The 18,811-nt window shown below is 39.0% G+C and overlaps 1 pseudogene; it reads right to left on the reverse strand.

Moving 5' to 3' along the window:
• Positions 1 to 17,803: 17,803 nt before the first annotated feature.
• On the reverse strand, positions 17,804 to 18,562 carry LOC149133073 (uncharacterized; annotated as a pseudogene).
• Positions 18,563 to 18,811: the final 249 nt, after the last annotated feature.

Raw genomic sequence — 18,811 nt, forward strand, 5'->3', positions numbered from 1 at the left:
ATAGCTGTCTAGAGATGAATCTAAAAACCTGAAATTATGGGAAGAAATAATCTATAACAAATTTTTAGTATTAGAAAACCCAAACCTAACCTTATGCGAGTTGTTTATTGGGTAATAAGTCCAGTAATTCCCAATATAACCTGAACCAATAATACCCAAAACCTAACGTCTCTAGGTTTTATTTATATATATACATATATATATATATATATATATATATATATATATATATATATATATGCGATGGGGAAGTTGCTTTTTTTGTGGGGGGGGGGACAGTCGATTTTTACAATTCTGTAAATCATAATAACAATATTTTTATAAGCTTTAAGCTTATAAATACACATATATATACATGCATACGTACGTACATACATACGTGTATATATATATATATATATATATATATATATATATATATATATATATATATATAACGATGCGTCCTGCCCAACTCTTCGAAACGCCGGTGTTAAAATGGGGGTAGCTGATGAAGGACAATGTTCTCTATGTGGCTTGTGTGTTTTCTGTACTCTGGTTATCATTATTTTCTTGTCTACATTTTGTTTGCAATGTCCTGTACCGAGATATGCACCTATATATACAGGTATACGTAGGTATGCACATACCTGTACGTATATATGCATATACTCATTTATTATTTGTTTTACATGATCGAACGCCTGCGTCATCCCTGTTGTAAGTAGGTTTTTCAACTTTATATTTTCTGACGCGACTCTATCTCTTTCTCTATCACTTTTTCCCCCTCTCGTTCTTCCTCTGTGACTACTACGTATCTCTCTTTACCCCTCTCGTTCTTCCTTCTGTTACTACTATATCTCTCTCTTTCTCCTCTCGTTCTTCCTTCTGTCACTACTATATTTCTCTCTTCCTCTCTTTCTCTCGTTGCTCACCTATTCTTCTACTTCCTCCCCTTGTTTCTCCCTCTACCATTCTCTCTCTTCCTTACCCTTCCCTGGTCACATGCTTCCGGTCACTAATCCTTTTCTTCCTTGGCTATCGCCGAGCAAACACGCGAACTTACTTCGTCCCGGCTTTCAGTTCGTGCCTCACAGCGTTCATATACACATAATTTTTCACGTCTGGCCCCATAGCCTTTTCCGTTTGTTTTCCTGTCTTGTTTTTTGTCCGCCACTACATTTCTCCATGGCACATGTTTAATTTGTGTATACAAATTTAATTTGCGGTCCATGGGAAGTGCCATTTTAACTATGCGTCCTGCCCAACTCTTCGAAACGCCGGTATTAAAATGGGGGTAGATGATGAAGGAAAATGTTCTCTATGTGGCTCGTGTGTTTTCTGTACTCTGGTTATTATTATTTTCTTGTCTACGTTTTGTTTGCAATGTCCTGTACCCAGATATGCACCTATATATACAGGTAGACGTAGATATGCACATACCTGTACGTATATATGCACATACCTGTACACATACATACATACATGCATACATGCATACATGCATGCATACATACATACATACATACATATATCTACGCCCACTGGGTTTTCTCTTGCTAGACGGTCAACAAAAACGGTTTGTGGAGGGGGTTCAGGAAGAGACTTCCATCTGGTAACCAAATACTTGTCAGAGACGTACATCAAAACTGTCCGTCGCCCACAGTCCAGATCTTGCTCCCGTGATTTGTAGTTGCTCCCCAAGATGAAGATGAAGACGAGTATGACAAGAGTCCTGGATATGGAGGATTTCTATGGGGTCTTCATGAAGTGTCTGGAGTGCTACAAGTACATTGAAGTCAGGGGATACTATTTTGAAGGAAATTAGGGTTTGGGAATTAATAGATATCTCTCCTAACAGACTTCTGATGGACCATATGCGTGTGTGTGTGTGTGTGTGTGTGTGTGTGTGTGTGTGTGTGTGTGTGTGTGTGTGTGTGTGTGTGTGTGTGTGTGTGCGCGTGTGTGTGTGTGTGTGTGTGTACTAGCTTAAAAGCCGCCTTGTGTTTTGGAGAATCTATTGCAATTGCTCCTCCAGAGTCATATCTCAGTGATGATCATATTCCTCGCAAAAAATCATGTAAAACAAATCGCCGAAGACAATCGAAGTAATGAAAACATAGGAATACAAAATTTTTGGATTGCAGGTCCGGATTCAACCTGGAATGTTTTTAATTTTCTCACAGAGTTAGCCTTTATATTATAAAATTTGTTATTGTGCAAAAACATTTGTCGCAAAATGTCACGTAAAAAAATCGCAGAAAATAATCACAGTAATGAAAACTTGGAAATCCAGAATTTTAGGATTGTGGGTCCGGATTCGACCCGGAATGTTTTTAATTTACTCACGGAGTCAGCGTGATTCCAAAATGGTATGATATGTTGGTCTACGGCTTCTAGGAGTAAAGTTGAAAAAGTGTGACACATTAACACACAGAAATTAGTTTTCGCATTTATCATATTAGATATTATTATACGATATTAAGGCGGTGAGCTGGCAGAATCGTTAGCAACGCCGGGCGAAATGCTCAGCGGTATTTCGTCTTCCGTCACGCTCTGAGTTCAAATTCCGCCGAGGTCGACTTTGCCTTTCATCCTTTCGGGATCGATTAAATAAGTACCAGTTGCACACTGGTGGTCGATTTGATTTCTTTTGTCTGTCCTTGTTCGTCCCCTCTATCTTTAGTCCCCTGTGAGCAATAAAGAAATAGATATTTACAATAAGTAATAGATTGCCTGGAATAACTTCCAGTTTAATTAAATATTAATAATAATACAATAATTATACATACATGAATTAAACTCTGCATACTAATTTTTTATTGCTTTAATATGGATGGACATAATATCGCAATATATGACAGTTATACCAATGTATCTACTTTTACTAAACACCCTAGAAAACCTTAACTAAACTATTCTTAACTTTAGATTAACTTAATAGCGTTCCGTTCATCATTATACACAACCATCACATTCTGTTAAAATATCTTATTGATGAGTTTAGTTTCCTTCTTTGTTCCCTGATGAGAATATTACACCATTTTATTATTTTGCAATAATACTAATGTCGTCTTCGAAACATATGTCAGAAGTAAAATAATTCAAATAACACCTGCGTTTAACTCCATTTATTTATTTATATATAGTATACAAAATATTTCACATCAACCCGGAGTTTCTGCCTTTACACACAGGGTGTTGCTTCCTTATTACTTGTGTGAATCTTTTTGCTGCCCTGGTAACTGTTTATTTATTTTTACTGTGTTAATTGTTAACAAGGGGAAAATACACACATCCATCTATATATATATATATATATATATATATATATATATATATATATATATATATATATATATATATATATATATATATATATATATATATATATAATCATAAATATATAGGGATTGACAGTAACCTGCTTCTCCAACATACTGAGAATTCAGAAATAGCAGTCAAAGAACTACTGATTTCAAAACTACAAATTATTACTCTAGATTGATAGCGATATTTTTGATACACACAGAACAAAAAACAGTAGAGAAGAGTAAAAAAACACTTGCCTTTAGTTAATTTAGTACGATCGTTTCACAGTTAAGAGTAAAGAATACTCTATTCTGATCTTCAGCTAAATATTCTAATAAATTTGTTAATGTCTAAATAACTCACGTTAATTTTGACCATGTGAACATCAATACCACGTGAGGAAGACGTTAAGAAATTTATCGGCCAGTAAGTTCAAAATCCCTCGCCCTAATGAATTCAATTCAGTGTGCATCAGAAATAGTCCCGCATAGGAAAGAGACCCGTACGAACTTCCTGCAGTTTAACTATTCACCTTAGAGTTATTATTAAAATATAGATATGCAGGGCAGGGAATCGTCAATTAGTAATAAAATTAATATTTAACAATTTTGCCGGGTAGCTCAGTATGAAAAAACCTTTTTCGGTAAAAAACATTTATAATCATAAATATATAGGGATTGACAGTAACCTGCTTCTCCAACATACTGAGAATTCAGAAATAGCAGTCAAAGAACTACTGATTTCAAAACTACAAATTATTACTCTAGATTGATAGCGATATTTTTGATACACACAGAACAAAAAACAGTAGAGAAGAGTAAAAAAATACTTGCCTTTAGTTAATTTAGTACGATCGTTTCACAGTTAAGAGTAAAGAATACTCTATTCTGATCTTCAGCTAAATATTCTAATAAATTTGTTAATGTCTAAATAACTCACGTTAATTTTGACCATGTGAACATCAATACCACGTGAGGAAGACGTTAAGAAATTTATCGGCCAGTAAGTTCAAAATCCCTCGCCCTAATGAATTCAATTCAGTGTGCATCAGAAATAGTCCCGCATAGGAAAGAGACCCGTACGAACTTCCTGCGGTTTAACTATTCACCTTAGAGTTATTATTAAAATATAGATATACAGGGCAGGGAATCGTCAATTAGTAATAAAATTAATAATTAACAATTTTGCCGGGTAGCTCAGTATGAAAAAACCTTTTTCGGTAAAAAACATTTATAATCATAAATATATAGGGATTGACAGTAACCTGCTTCTCCAACATACTGAGAATTCAGAAATAGCAGTCAAAGAACTACTGATTTCAAAACTACAAATTATTACTCTAGATTGATAGCGATATTTTTGATACACACAGAACAAAAAACAGTAGAGAAGAGTAAAAAAACACTTGCCTTTAGTTAATTTAGTACGATCGTTTCACAGTTAAGAGTAAAGAATACTCTATTCTGATCTTCAGCTAAATATTCTAATAAATTTGTTAATGTCTAAATAACTCACGTTAATTTTGACCATGTGAACATCAATACCACGTGAGGAAGACGTTAAGAAATTTATCAGTAGTTCTTTGACTGCTATTTCTGAATTCTCAGTATGTTGGAGAAGCAGGTTACTGTCAATCCCTATATATTTATGATTATAAATGTTTTTTACCGAAAAAGGTTTTTTCATACTGAGCTACCCGGCAAAATTGTTAATTATTAATTTTATTACTAATTGACGATTCCCTGCCCTGCATATCTATATATATATATATATATATATATATATATATATATATATATATATATATATATATATATATATATATATATATTATAATGTTAGGGAATTCCGAAATGCAAACTTTCAAGAAAATACAACTTAATAATATCAAATTGAGTTGTATAATGAAAAACATTTTAATAATTTAGCGAAGAACCACCATTGTGCAACTCACACGATGAAGGAGATCAGACACCATCAAGAAAAGCGTATTATACAAAATACTAGCTTAAGACTCTAAACAATCCAAGAGAAAATTTGTAATGCATAAAATCTAATAAATTTTGGACTAAAAATTTAAATCAGTTTAGTAAGTTTAAAAACGAAAATGGATGAAAGACTACGCGCGTTTCATGGCCACATAAAAGTGAATAATATCTGGTCAATCTACAATGAATCGATCAAGATAAATACCATTCATAATGAGGACACTCTTTAGGTCAAGTAACTTCAAAAAACGTATCCTAATATTTAAAATGCGAATAAAATAAGAAAAGTATAAAAATCTGTACGTTTAAGCAAAATTTAGTGCAAAGAAAAGTCTCAAGGTTTTATAATAATACAAATTAAAATAACGATAAATATCTGTAAAGTATTGTGTCTATTCAATAATGTGTGTGCGTGTATTTATGTTTGCATGTATATATGCAGGGCCTACAAAAACATGTATGTATGTATGTATGTATGCATGTATGCAAGCAGGTATGTATATTTGCAAGTATGAATTTATATGAAAACTATTAAATAATACCAATTGATTGTTGATTCAGCCGGTACATCGTTCCGAAGTCCGAAAACCCAAGAGAGAACACCCTATGAAGTTTTGATGAAGAGAGGGGATGCTCTCTACAATAAATTGCACTTGTTTATATCAGCTGTCCGTCGTCAAACATTCTTCAATAAAAATTTACCTGTTTATGTATTTTAATTGTTCTGACATTAAAACAGATTCAATACTATTTTGGATTTGAAGGAAGGCGGAATCTACATTACTGTTTATATATAACTTTGTGCATGTGTCTTAGTGCCCGCGTGTGTGTTTGCGTGTGTATGCATGTACATATATGTAATCATAAATATATATATATATATATATATATATATATATATATATATATATATGGAAATATACATATGTATGTATGTATGTATGTATGTATGTATGTATGTATGCATGCATGTATGCATGTATGTATGTTTGCAAGTATGAATTTATGTGAAAACCATCAAGTAATAGAGCTTGATTGCTGGTAGGTGAAAAGCATAGTTTTCTGGTGAATGATATAGAATATCACTAAGTATGTCAAAAAGGTAAATTTGCTCGACCTTAAACTATATTCATAAATAAAATATTAGTGATTAATTAAATCTGGTGGTTGAAAGCCAACCCCAACCCGCCCTAAATATCAGGGCATTCTTTCTAGAAACCTACGTATTTAGTCGAATTGATTTCATGAATGTTCGGCAATGTAACTTAAGCAAGATAAGAAACGAAAGTATTTCACGATTAATTTAGGATGTTGATATGTAATATCGCCAATATTTTTGAAGGGTTGTTTGTATCATATTGCTGAATTCGTAATTGTTTCATACAGAAACACTGGTTAAAACTTCGGTAACTTAACAGTCTGCACGTTATAATTTTTCTGGCTCGTCCCCATCTCCAAATATTAGTAATTGTATTCAAAAGAAAATATTTTAATGAACATAAAATTCATATAGTGTAGTTACCTTGCACACACTGGGTGTTAATGTAAAATATGAAGGTCTGAATGGAGAGAACGAAAAACATTTAAGGAGTTCACAAAGATAGTAAAACTCACAGCGATTACCAAAAATCAATAAAACAGCTTGTATAAGCAGTAACTGAAAATACAGTGTATATGTCAACAAAAAGTAACAAAGCAAAACAAATTGAATTTTCAAACTCTAGGCGCAGGAGTAGCTATATGGTAAGTAGCTTGCTTACCAACTACATGGTTCCGGGTCCCCGTGGCACATTGGTTAAGTGCATTCTACTATAGCCTCGAGCGTTGTGAGTGGATTTGGTAGGCGGAAACTGAAAGAAGCCCGTCGTGTTTATGTGTGTGTGTGTGTGTGTGTGTGTGTTTGTGTGTATGTTTGTGTTTGTGAGTATGTTTTTGTGTCTGTGTTTGTCCCTCACCATCGCTTGACAACCGATGTTCGTGTGTTTACATCTCCGTAACGTAGCGGTTCAGGAAAACAGACCGATAGAATAAGTACTAGGCTTACAAAAAATAAGTCCTGGGATCGATTTGTTCGACTAAAGGCAGTGCTCCAGTATGGCCGCAGTCAAATGACTGAAACAAATAAAAGAATAAAAGAATATATCATATTCTACGCAAAAGTGGACTATACAGAGTATTAGTTTATGATATTGAAACAGCTAGGAAGAAATGGACTTTACCTAGTGTACATTTTACAATCTCGGGAATTATGCACAGATAATCTACATCACATTGGAAACTATATGAGGGTCGTAAAAAACATGATTTCAAACCTATATAAAATATGCAAATATTAATAGCAAAACTAATCTAGTAGATTATGTGAACATTTGCCATCGCCTGTATCATTTTATTTTAACTTAAAACATTTAAAATTTGGTGCAGATGCAAAATTTATATATGATGGGCTTCTAAGTTGTTTGAAATGAGTATACTTGCACGGTTAAGTGTCATTGAACAAAATGTATTAGTGTGATCAAGAATATCAATTGCTCTGGTTTTGCATGAGGAATTAGTTGACGACTTAAAAATATTCGTTATCTGTTGACGAATCAAGTGATATAAGCCTCATATAAACTAATGTGCTTGTGTGTGAAGTATTTTTCCCATTACCATCAAAGCGTGCAAATATCCATCTAGTAGTAAAAACTATCGAAAGTCTATAGCGAAAATAAAAATTCTTAACATTAATCCGACAAAGACATTGATCTAACAGGAAAATAGTAATATCAAGTGTTGGCTTTAACGCAGAGTGCGTTACAAGTGAATTTCCTTTCTGAATACAAATGTAAGGATATATTACCACTAGTCACATCCCATGCCCTAAACAATTTTCAAAGTATATGAGCAAACAAGCTTTGAAAGGGATTTTAAACATTATGCAACAAATGAAAGGAAACTGATAGAGGGAAAGAACAATTGCACACAAGCCAAAAATACTAGAGCAATGTCTTTTAGCAATCTTTTAACCATGTGACTGCCATACTTCCATTTTGTGGACGCCGCTCAGTGTGTGCCAAAATCATTCAGTTCCAGACCTAAGCAGTGAAAATTACTTAAACATCATATAGTTTGATCTTTACACAGTATGTCAGAAACCGTGTGGTCTAACTGATTTAAAAGTATCAAACCTTTTGCCGCTCATCTTACCTGCAATTAGATAGCATTGACAAAATTAACAGCCAAGACTGGGCATGGAAGGAACGGGGTAAACCTAAAAAGTTGCCATTTGGTCATTCGGACTATAAAGGCACAGTAAATGTGCGGGGATTGAACATTGAAACCCTCATTGAAGTTTTGATGAAATCGTGAGAGAGCTAGAAAAGTATTTGAAATAGAGTGAATGGTGGCATCAGAACTTACTCGACTGCTGACATTTATGAATGGTTTCTCCCATTGTTTTGATGCGCCATTTAAAAAAAAAATCTCTAATAAAACTGTCGGCAATTTGATGACACAGGGATGCTAGTACTTTATATAAAGCAGCAATAAACTTAATCAGTTAATGAAATAGACTTTTCTGGCATTTTTGCTTGGGAAACGTTTAAGTTAACTGCTGAAATAAATATCTCAGGCAACGCTTGTCTCTGTACTTAAGCTTGCTAAATCAACAAGTCGGGTTTGAATCGTAGTAGACCTTTGACTCAGAGTAGACCTTAAAAGAGTTAGTTAATCAGGCACTCCTATCTGCGCGGGCGTGTAAGTCGAAAGAGAAGAAAATTGCAATGACAAAACACTTGCTGTTAACCTGGCAAAAATAACTGAAAAGATGATTCAGAAAATCTGTTTTATGATTTGATTTATACTATCATTATGCAGTTAAACGGTTGGTTGAAATTTTAGATCTCTAGTGGGAATACCCTACAATGACAGAATGTCAATTAGAAAGAAGTAAAAGGATTAGCACACCAATATCCTTGACCATTAACGTCATTAGGATAGTGGTGGTCTGATCTAATATACTACTGATATAGAAGTAAGATGAATATTTAACAAAACAGTTGAAAAACGAGAACTGAAGTCTTTAGAATTGCTAAATCTCTTAACTAACAACAACCTTTGTGAAATATTTCCTGGCGTTTGCACGAGTTCGAGCTAATACAAACATATCAAAAACTCTTTTAAGGTCTACTCTGAGTCAAAGGTCTATTACGATTCAAACCCGACTTGTTGATTTAGCAAGCTTAAGTACAGAGACAAGCGTTGCCTGAGATATTTATTTCAGCAGTTAACTTAAACGTTTCCCAAGGAAAAATGCCAGAAAAGTCTATTTCATTAACTGATTAAGTTTATTGCTGCTTTATATAAAGTACTAGCATCCCTGTGTCATCAAATTGCCGACAGTTTTATTCGAGATTTTTTTTTTTTAATGGCGCATCAAAACAATGGGAGAAACCATTCATAAATGTCAGCAGTCGAGTAAATATATGTATATACATAGAACAAAATTGAAGTACCTCAGCAATCAGATACGGTAGTAACGTCTCGGTTGAAAATATTATTGTCCACACGTTATATCGATGTTTGCGCCAATAATAAAAATCCTAGTTTCAGAATTTTTCCCCTCTACCAATTCAGAGACGATACATCCTACAGCCAAAGAATAAGTAAAGAATTTCTTTTCATCACAAAATACAGACCCCTTCTGAACGCATCTACAACGAATGACATATCCACACACACAAATATTAAAACACACACACAAATATTAAAAATGATAAACTCCAAATAGATACGCAAGGAATTATTAAAAAAATATAAAATATATAAAAAAACAACCTAATCACTACTCACTCGACTAGTTACTATCACTCTTTCCTGCATTTTATTATTACAATTTCCTTCCTTCTCCCCATCCCTCATCTTCTTCTTCCTTTCCACCACCTCCTCCCTTACCTTAGTACTACTACTGCTGTCTAGAATAACACCCACACAAACATTATAAACAATACAGGTCAATGCAGGACACCCAACCAATTAACACTGCTACTATCATAGCACTCCTTCGAACCCACAAGAGTTAACAAGTGAAACAGAGACAGGCAGAAACAAGAAAAATGCCCCTGTTACTTGAATACTATACAAATATGTCTTTAAAAAGACTTTTCTTTTAAATTTACCAAAATTTAATTTTTCAATAATTTTTCAAAAATCTATTATTCATATTTACTGTTGAAAAGATCTCAAGGATCGAAACCGGTTCTGTAATGTTCTTTATAAAAGTATTTTAGCATTTTCTACTTTGTCTTTTTTCAATATATATCTACTCGTGTGTTCCTCTTCAACCTTTTACATATATATATATATATATATATATATATATATATATATATATATATACACTCGTACATACTTACGCATACATTTATATACATTAGTTCATATGCATGCATATACATGGGTATGAGTGAGTGCATACGTTTGTATACATTTCTTAGTAAGATTGCTGGAATCAGTGTTTGTCGATAACTTCATGGGAACTACTTCCCGTTCTGAAGATGAATGAATATATGTTATCCTTGGAAAAAGAATTCATGATTATTGTCTGGAAGGACAAGCAAGAAAACACGGACATACACAAAAAAAAAGAAAAAATATTAAAGAATTTACGTCTTAACTTGTTCAGGATGTGGGCAAAACTATATAAGGCAAAAAATTAAAAAGGATCGAGAATAAAATTCCACGCGGTGAATTATGAAAAATATGAAAATGAAAATGCACAGAAATTTTATGTTGGAAAATAATATATATATATATATATATATATATATATATATGTGTGTAGTGAAACTACCTATCGCCATTAGATACAAAACTACTATCGCCATTACATACAATCTTCTCATTTAAATATAAATAAATGCGAGCGTAGTAGAGAACCCATTCCTTGTCATCACGTGACTGATTATTATTCGAATCGGCAACTTCTTCGAACCGTTCCCGCCAGAACGCAAACTGACCAATTACAGCCCCTAATAAGGTCACGTGATAGAGTAAAATTCTATCACCGTCTTGGAGCCATCTTAACGCTATAAATAGATCAACTCATACCCCACAAATTTGTCTCGGTCCAGTTTCTCTCAGAGACTGTTCCGTGTACCACACGACAGCAGCAGCAGCCAGCGGCCACTTCAGCAGCTTCGTCCAGCCACGATGACCACTGCCGTCGCCACATCAGCAACACGTTTCTGCGACTACTACCAAGCAGCCTCTACACCACCAGCGTCAACACGACTTACTATGTACACCACACCAAACTACCGCGGCACATCTCTCTCTTCGATTCTGTTAGGTGACTCAGCTTCACCACGATAAATAAACAGACAAGAGTTCTTAAACAGACAATAAATTCTCAGCCAGCGACGAACATCTGTATAACAAGAATCACGGCCCGGCATCGATGCCACGACATCACAACTAGTGATCAGCTCTGCCACACTCAGCCAACTCACTTTCAGATACAGAACTTTTCCTATAGTGTACTAAAGATCTGGTATAATTGCTCACGTTTTATTGACTCTTTCTATTTGCTGTAAACACACGTACACACACATGTATCACTCACATACATACTTTTCTTTGTACGACGGCCTGTCTTTGATTATGTTCTTATATGTCGCATTCACACTCACACACAGACATACATCTTTAACGCTACAATAAATATCTCTGTTATTCATCTATAACGGTTGTGGTCTTTCATTACTGGTCATCTATGTTATCGTCGTATAACATATCATGTATATCATCCATTGATATATATATTGTGTGTTCGACCGTGTGACTCGTTTAAATAAAAGGAGTCCTCTGTTTTCCCATTCGTCACCATTTCTCCTTTTATGAGTTCACACGGTCGTTCCCTTATAATTGGTGACCCCGACGTGATTCATTCATACAGCCCTTCTGATCTGTACAGCCCAACTTGAAAAGTTCTCATAACTTTCCAAAAATGGTGACTAAATACCAGTAATAGACCAACCGTTCTATCAGTCTTTTTCACTACATCTTTTTTTTTATTTCGTCTGTTTGTCTTCGACAAACCGACTGGTGCGAGGCTAGTGTAGTGAAACTACCTATCGCCATTAGACACAAAACTACTATCGCCATTACATACAATCTTCTCATTTAAATATAAATAAATGCGAGCTTAGTAGAGAACCCATTCCTTGTCATCACGTGACTGATTATTATTCGAATCGGCAACTTCTTCGAACCGTTCCCCACAGAACGCAAACTGACCAATCACAGCCCCTAATAAGGTCACGTGATAGAGTAACATTCTATCACCGTCTTGGAGCCATCTTAACGCTATAAATAGATCAACTCATACTCCACAAATTTGTCTCGGTCCAGTTTCTCGCAGAGACTGTTCCGTGTACCACACGACAGCAGCAGCAGCCAGCGACCACTTCAGCAGCTTCGTCCAACCACGATGACCACCGCCGTCGCCACATCAGCAACACGTTTCTACGACTACTACCAAGCAGCCTCTACACCACCAGCGTCAACACGACTTACTATGTACACCACACCAAACTACCGCGGCACATCTCTCTCTTCGATTCTGTTAGGTGACTCAGCTTCACCACGATAAATAAACAGACAAGAGTTCTTAAACAGACAAGAAATTCTCAGCCAGCGACGAACATCTGTATAACAAGAATCACGGCCCGGCATCGACGCCACGACATCACAACTAGTGATCAGCTCTGCCACACTCAGCCAACTCACTTTCACATACAGAACTTTTCCTATAGTGTACTAAAGATCTGGTATAATTGCTCACGTGTTATTGACTCTTTCTATTTGCTGTAAACACACATACACACACATGTATCACTCACATACGTACTTTTCTTTGTACGACAGCCTGTCTTTGATTATGTTCTTATATGTCGCATTCACACTCACACAGAGACATACATCTTTAACGCTACAATAAATATCTCTGTTATTCATCTAATACGGTTGTGGTCTTTCACTACTGGTCATCTATGTTATCGTCGTATAACATATTATGTATATCATCCATTGATATATATATTGTGTGTTCGACCGTGTGACTCGTTTAAATAAAAGGAGTCCTCTGTTTTCCCATTCGTCACCATTTCTCCTTTTATGAGTTCACACGGTCGTTCCCTTACATATATATATATATATATATATATATATATATATATATATATATATATATATATATATATATATATATACATATATACAAGAATAAGGGCAGGGAATCGTCAATTATTATATATATATATATATATATATATATATATATCATTAGATATTTACATAGACTGGTTTTGCTTATGCTAATCATCGCGAAGTAATTAGTGATAATCTTATAATTGGATACTATCATAACAGATATTTTGTAAATAAATCGGAATGTGAATAAATTTTAGGGGAGGTAGTCAGTGATTGTTATTACTAGAAGCAGGAGAAATAGACACTCTTTTGTTTGGAAAGTAAATTGATAGTATGTTGATTGAAAGGATAAACATTTATGAACTAAAATATTTACATAGATATTCAGTGGGTGATGCTTTTCCTGCAAATCCACAAGGCAAAAATACACAAATGAGATGGGATTCTCACGGGGCACCTTTTACAGTATCATCCTGAGGGCCTCTGATAATGGAGTAAGACACAGGACTAATTTGAATTAAGTTCAAACAAGTTCACCGTTATCAAAGCGTGCTGCACTATTCGAATGTAAATGCTACCCCTACCCAAACAACTTTATAAGCACTAATAACAGCAAGGTGTAAGGCCCAGAAAGCAGGAAGATATAGTGCAACAGACAACTGGCTTTGCAATAGTATTCAGTTGTCATTTGACACTGGTGACCTCTGTGGAGTGTATAAGAAGAGAAAGAAAACGATTAGAAATACTATGGACAAGATAGTTTCACTGAAGTTTGAAATATACGAGACCATCAAAGACAAAAGTAAGCAAAGGGAATGGTGGATGGAGGATGACTCCCGACTATACTCCATGGAAAACACTATTCATGATATTGTGCTGAACTCTGAGGAACTAGATGCATTGAGATCTGCTAAAGACAATCCTAAGTACCTTATTGTTGGGATACAAAAGTTGGCTCCCAGTAACCATGATTCTGTAAATAACATTTAGGGGAAAATGATGAAAACAATATCGCGTTATTTGTGAAGTACATTAAAACACATTAACTCTTCAAAATGTATAAAGGGGAAGTTTAATTTTAATTGCACGGGTGTAGTCAATAAGAGCTGGTCGATTTCATTATCATTAACTGGAAAAAGACAACAAGAAGCAAAAGGACAAAATGAAACGTTGGACCTTACCTTGTCGACCGCAGCGGAGTACACGATCGCTCCTGATCAGAACACGTCTTTCTCGTAAGCTCGCTGTTTTCTGACTGACTCCACGTGCTAGCCTTCGACCGCGTGTCGCCGACTTCCGATCTGACCCTTCCGGTCTGGCCCTTCCGGTCTGGCCCTTCCGGTCTGGCCCTTCCGGTCTGGCCCTTCCGGTCTGGCTTCACCTCTGTTTGCCTCACCCCTCTCCACCACAACACACAGCTCATCACAGCCCATAACACCCACACACCACACTGATCTATAGATCATTCAACCGGCTCTCCCACTCACTCCTCGCTCCCGAACTACCTTAATTGGTTTCATAATCGGCCAACCAGGGAGGAGGGTACCGCTCCCTCTGTGGTCGCTGTGTGACCCCGGGACTGGCCTGAGTTCCTGGCGCGCTGCCTTCATCATCTTACCTACTGCTACTGTCTTCATCATCCTGCCCACTGCAGCTGGTTCCATCCTCTGAAGCACTGACAATCTTCCGCACATCCAAAACATGGCGTGGCATACCATCGACTGAGACGTTGTTCTTTGAATTGATGGAGGTTATAGTTCTTTTCCCCCATTGTGATGTGCACCGTGCATTTGGGGGTTTTACCCAAACTTCTTCCCCGATCTGCACGAAGGTGTGCTCTTCTTCTCCCCGGAGTCGCATTGATACAATACACGGGTGCCTCCACTCGTACCTGAATATTGCCCTGTGTGGCACCGACTCCTCAGCCTGTCCTGACCTGGGCGACATATTGTACCAAAATACGGCCTCGATTGGCGAAATGTGGCCCCTCTCTGCCATGGTCTTGATGGTACGATGATGCCTTTCCACCACTCCATTTCCACTTGGCCGGTATGCCGCCATGAAGAATCCGCTGACCTGCCACCCGTCAAGCATTTCTTTCAGCACCTCCGAGCGAAATGCAGTGCCATTATCCAGCAGCAGCTCATCCACGGGGCCTCGTTCCAGGAATATCCCATTTAATACTCCTGAGATTTCCTTTGCAGTCCCCGTCTTCATCTCCCTCCATATGGCCATCCGCCCCGGTCCGCAGTCAACCATTGAGAGGTACGTCCACTGCCAGTCGTTTCCAGTTGTGGGCCACTGGAATACTTCCCGCCTCATGTACGCCCGGAGCAGGGTCAATAGACTGGCACCTGTCCCAGCTGCTAACCACTCTCTCCACGCTCCGCCTCGTTACCTCGGAGTCAACTTTCCTGGCGAGGAACAACGTCCTGTCCACTCCCATGTGATGCATGGTATGCAGTCTCCTCAACTCCGAGTCACTCAGACAGCATACTGCAGCCACAGCCTGCTCCGCATCCTCTGGCACCTGCAACCAGGCTCGCTTTACCCTGGTTAGGACGTCTGCCCTGTTCTTTTCGGAAGGCACAAAAATTACGCTCAGCTCCAGATCGAACTCAGCGGTTAGCTCCCGCAATATTCCCAATCGGCGCTTTACCAGCCTCTCCGCAGCCCCTTTGGTTCGCACCCTCCGCTCATTGGTGATGACTGTCGTCACCCAACCAAGCACAGTGGCCGAATCGGTTCTAATCTCGATGGTGCACAGCCCCCACTTCAAGGCCAGGTTCACCCCCTTCAGCACGGTATCCAACTCCGCCACGTTGATATGGTTGCAATCATCCATCTTCCTGAGCCAGGCTGCATCTTCCACCACGGTGCCTCCCATTTCCAAGACAACCCCTATTGCGATGCTACTGGCGTCACACCAAACGATCCCACTCTTTGATTTGGGAACATACCAACTGCTCCTCACTGGATCCTCTGCTGTCACTCTGACCAAGACTTCTTGCATCATGTCGGTCGTTTTCTCCCCAACTCTGTCATTCCACTTTGCTCCTTCGGCTCGTCTCTTGATGAAGCTACATGCTGTCCGGAGCCATCCTGCAACCGGGTAATGTCCCACCAGCTTCCTGCACACCGAGAACAGTTCCCGTCTACTCACGCTGGTGCCCAGTTCAGGGATCTCGTTCCCACGCCGAAACACTAACGCACCGGCCTTGTCTCTGCGTAGCTTGAGGCCCAGTGCAGCGCCTCCCTCCATAGCCTCTGGTGGCTTGGCGACCAATCCGAACTTCCTCAGGTGGACTATGACCTCTGTTGCTGGCATTATGGTTTCATCCACAAGGATGTCATCAATGTACGAATTGGTGGCCCTTTTTACTCTGTCCACCTTTCCCAGGATGGCCTTGAGAATTGTTGCCATAATTTTCGGCGCTGAATTTAGCCCAAAACCCAGCATTGTCAAACAGTATGTCCGGCCCTTATACCTGACGAGCTGATGCTTCCACAGTCTCTCAATCACATGCACCTGCAGGTATGCCGACTTCAAATCGACGATCGTGGAGGCCCCTGTCATCTGCCTCCATTCTCGCAAGGTGTCCCCGGAGACATCTGTGGCCTCGCCGCCCGTATGACATGATATGTGGTCATTCAGCTCTCGGAAGTCAAGCACTGGTCTGACCTTATGCTTCGTGGGCTGTATCACCGCCATCAGCGGCAGGACTCTGCTCTCTCCTTCTTCTTCCCAAGGGATCAATATGCCCTCCTTAATCCACCGCTCCACCTCCCCCTCGAACTCGCTTCTGGCATCTCCTTTCAAAGTATGCTGGTAGCAGCCCACTTTATTCTTTAACGTCGGGGGCTCTCCCCTCCAGTGCCACTCCACTGTCCACCTCTGGCCATCGAAGGCGGCACGAAAATCCTGGTCTTCAATAGTGTGCGTGGCATAGTTTTCTTCGCGGTTCTCACCAATGCATGGCGTCGCCATACACGGTTTCCCGCGACCCCGAAAGTCACACCGGCCTCGTTGACAGTGACACCTCCTAAACGGGTGATTGCATCCATCCCCATCACCACGTCAATCTCATCCACCAAGTGGCCAACTACAATTGCTTGCAGCGTCAGCTTTGTTCCCTGCACCTCAATCTGCACGTCAGTAATGCCTTCACAGCGTACCTCTCTTCCGTCGACTGCCCTCACACTGCTTTCTCCACTCCACGTCTCTACCACTCCCGGAGTCATCAGGGTCGTTGTACAGCCTGTGTCCACGAGGGCACGCGACATCTTCCCATCCACTACCACATCAACAACGGGTAGAAAAAATTGCGCCTTTATTGATCTGAAAGGGAGACCACTGGCGCAGTAGTCTCCCTTAGACCGTTTCCCTGCAGACATTCGCTGGCTATATGTCCCGTTTCTCGACAACGTTAGCAGATGACCTCAGGCTTAGGTAGCTTGCAGTCTCGCACCATGTGCGGGCCCTGACACCGGAAACACTGTCCTTTGAACGGTCACACACGTTCCTTGTTCGACCCCTCTCCGCCACTCCTTGGTCGGCCACCTTTTGCTGTCGCCGTTGCTGCCAACGGTGTAGATCTCCGACAGGAAACTAACATACGAGCCCTCGTTATTATATCCGCCATGGGCATGGCGTTCACGTCCGGCAGTTTCTGCAATTCGACCGACATGTGGTCAGGAAACCCAGTTATAAACGCCAACTTCACTGTTCGATCCAGCGATTCTCCTTCGTACCCCGCCAGTCTAGCCAACCTCCTAAGTTCGTTGGCAAATACGTCGACCTGTTCGCCGGTCCACTTCGCTCTCCCCAGGCGAGCGTACGCCTCAAACATTCCTTCTGCGAAGGCCTCCATCAAGCGGATTTCTATTTTCTCCGCGCTAACTTGGTCCCTCTCTTCCATCTCTAAAAATAGCGCCAACGCCGGACCATCCAAGTACAGTGGTATAAAGCTTGCCAAGTCGCCTATCCCTTGGAGCTTCGCGACCAGCTTCATCTTTTTTAGCCACGCGACCACGTCCGTGTCGCCGCAAAACGGTTTAATTATATCACTAGAAATCCGGACTACACTCATAATTTTTTTTTTCTTATGTGCCGAAATAGCTTGTGGTGTGATGGAGGAAAAAAGACAAGAAGCAAAAGGACAGAATGAAACGTTGGACCTTACCTTGTCGACCGCAGCGGAGTACACGATCGCTCCTGATCAGAACACGTCTTTCTCGTAACCTCGCTGTTTTCTGACTGACTCCACGTGCTAGCTTTCGACCGCGTGTCGCCGACTCCCGATCTGACCCTTCCGGTCTGGCCCTTCCGGTCTGGCTTC

Source organism: Octopus bimaculoides, chromosome 12, assembly GCF_046866305.1.
Source record: "Octopus bimaculoides isolate indiv1 chromosome 12, ASM4686630v1, whole genome shotgun sequence".
In the NCBI taxonomy this organism is placed as follows: domain Eukaryota; kingdom Metazoa; phylum Mollusca; class Cephalopoda; order Octopoda; family Octopodidae; genus Octopus; species Octopus bimaculoides.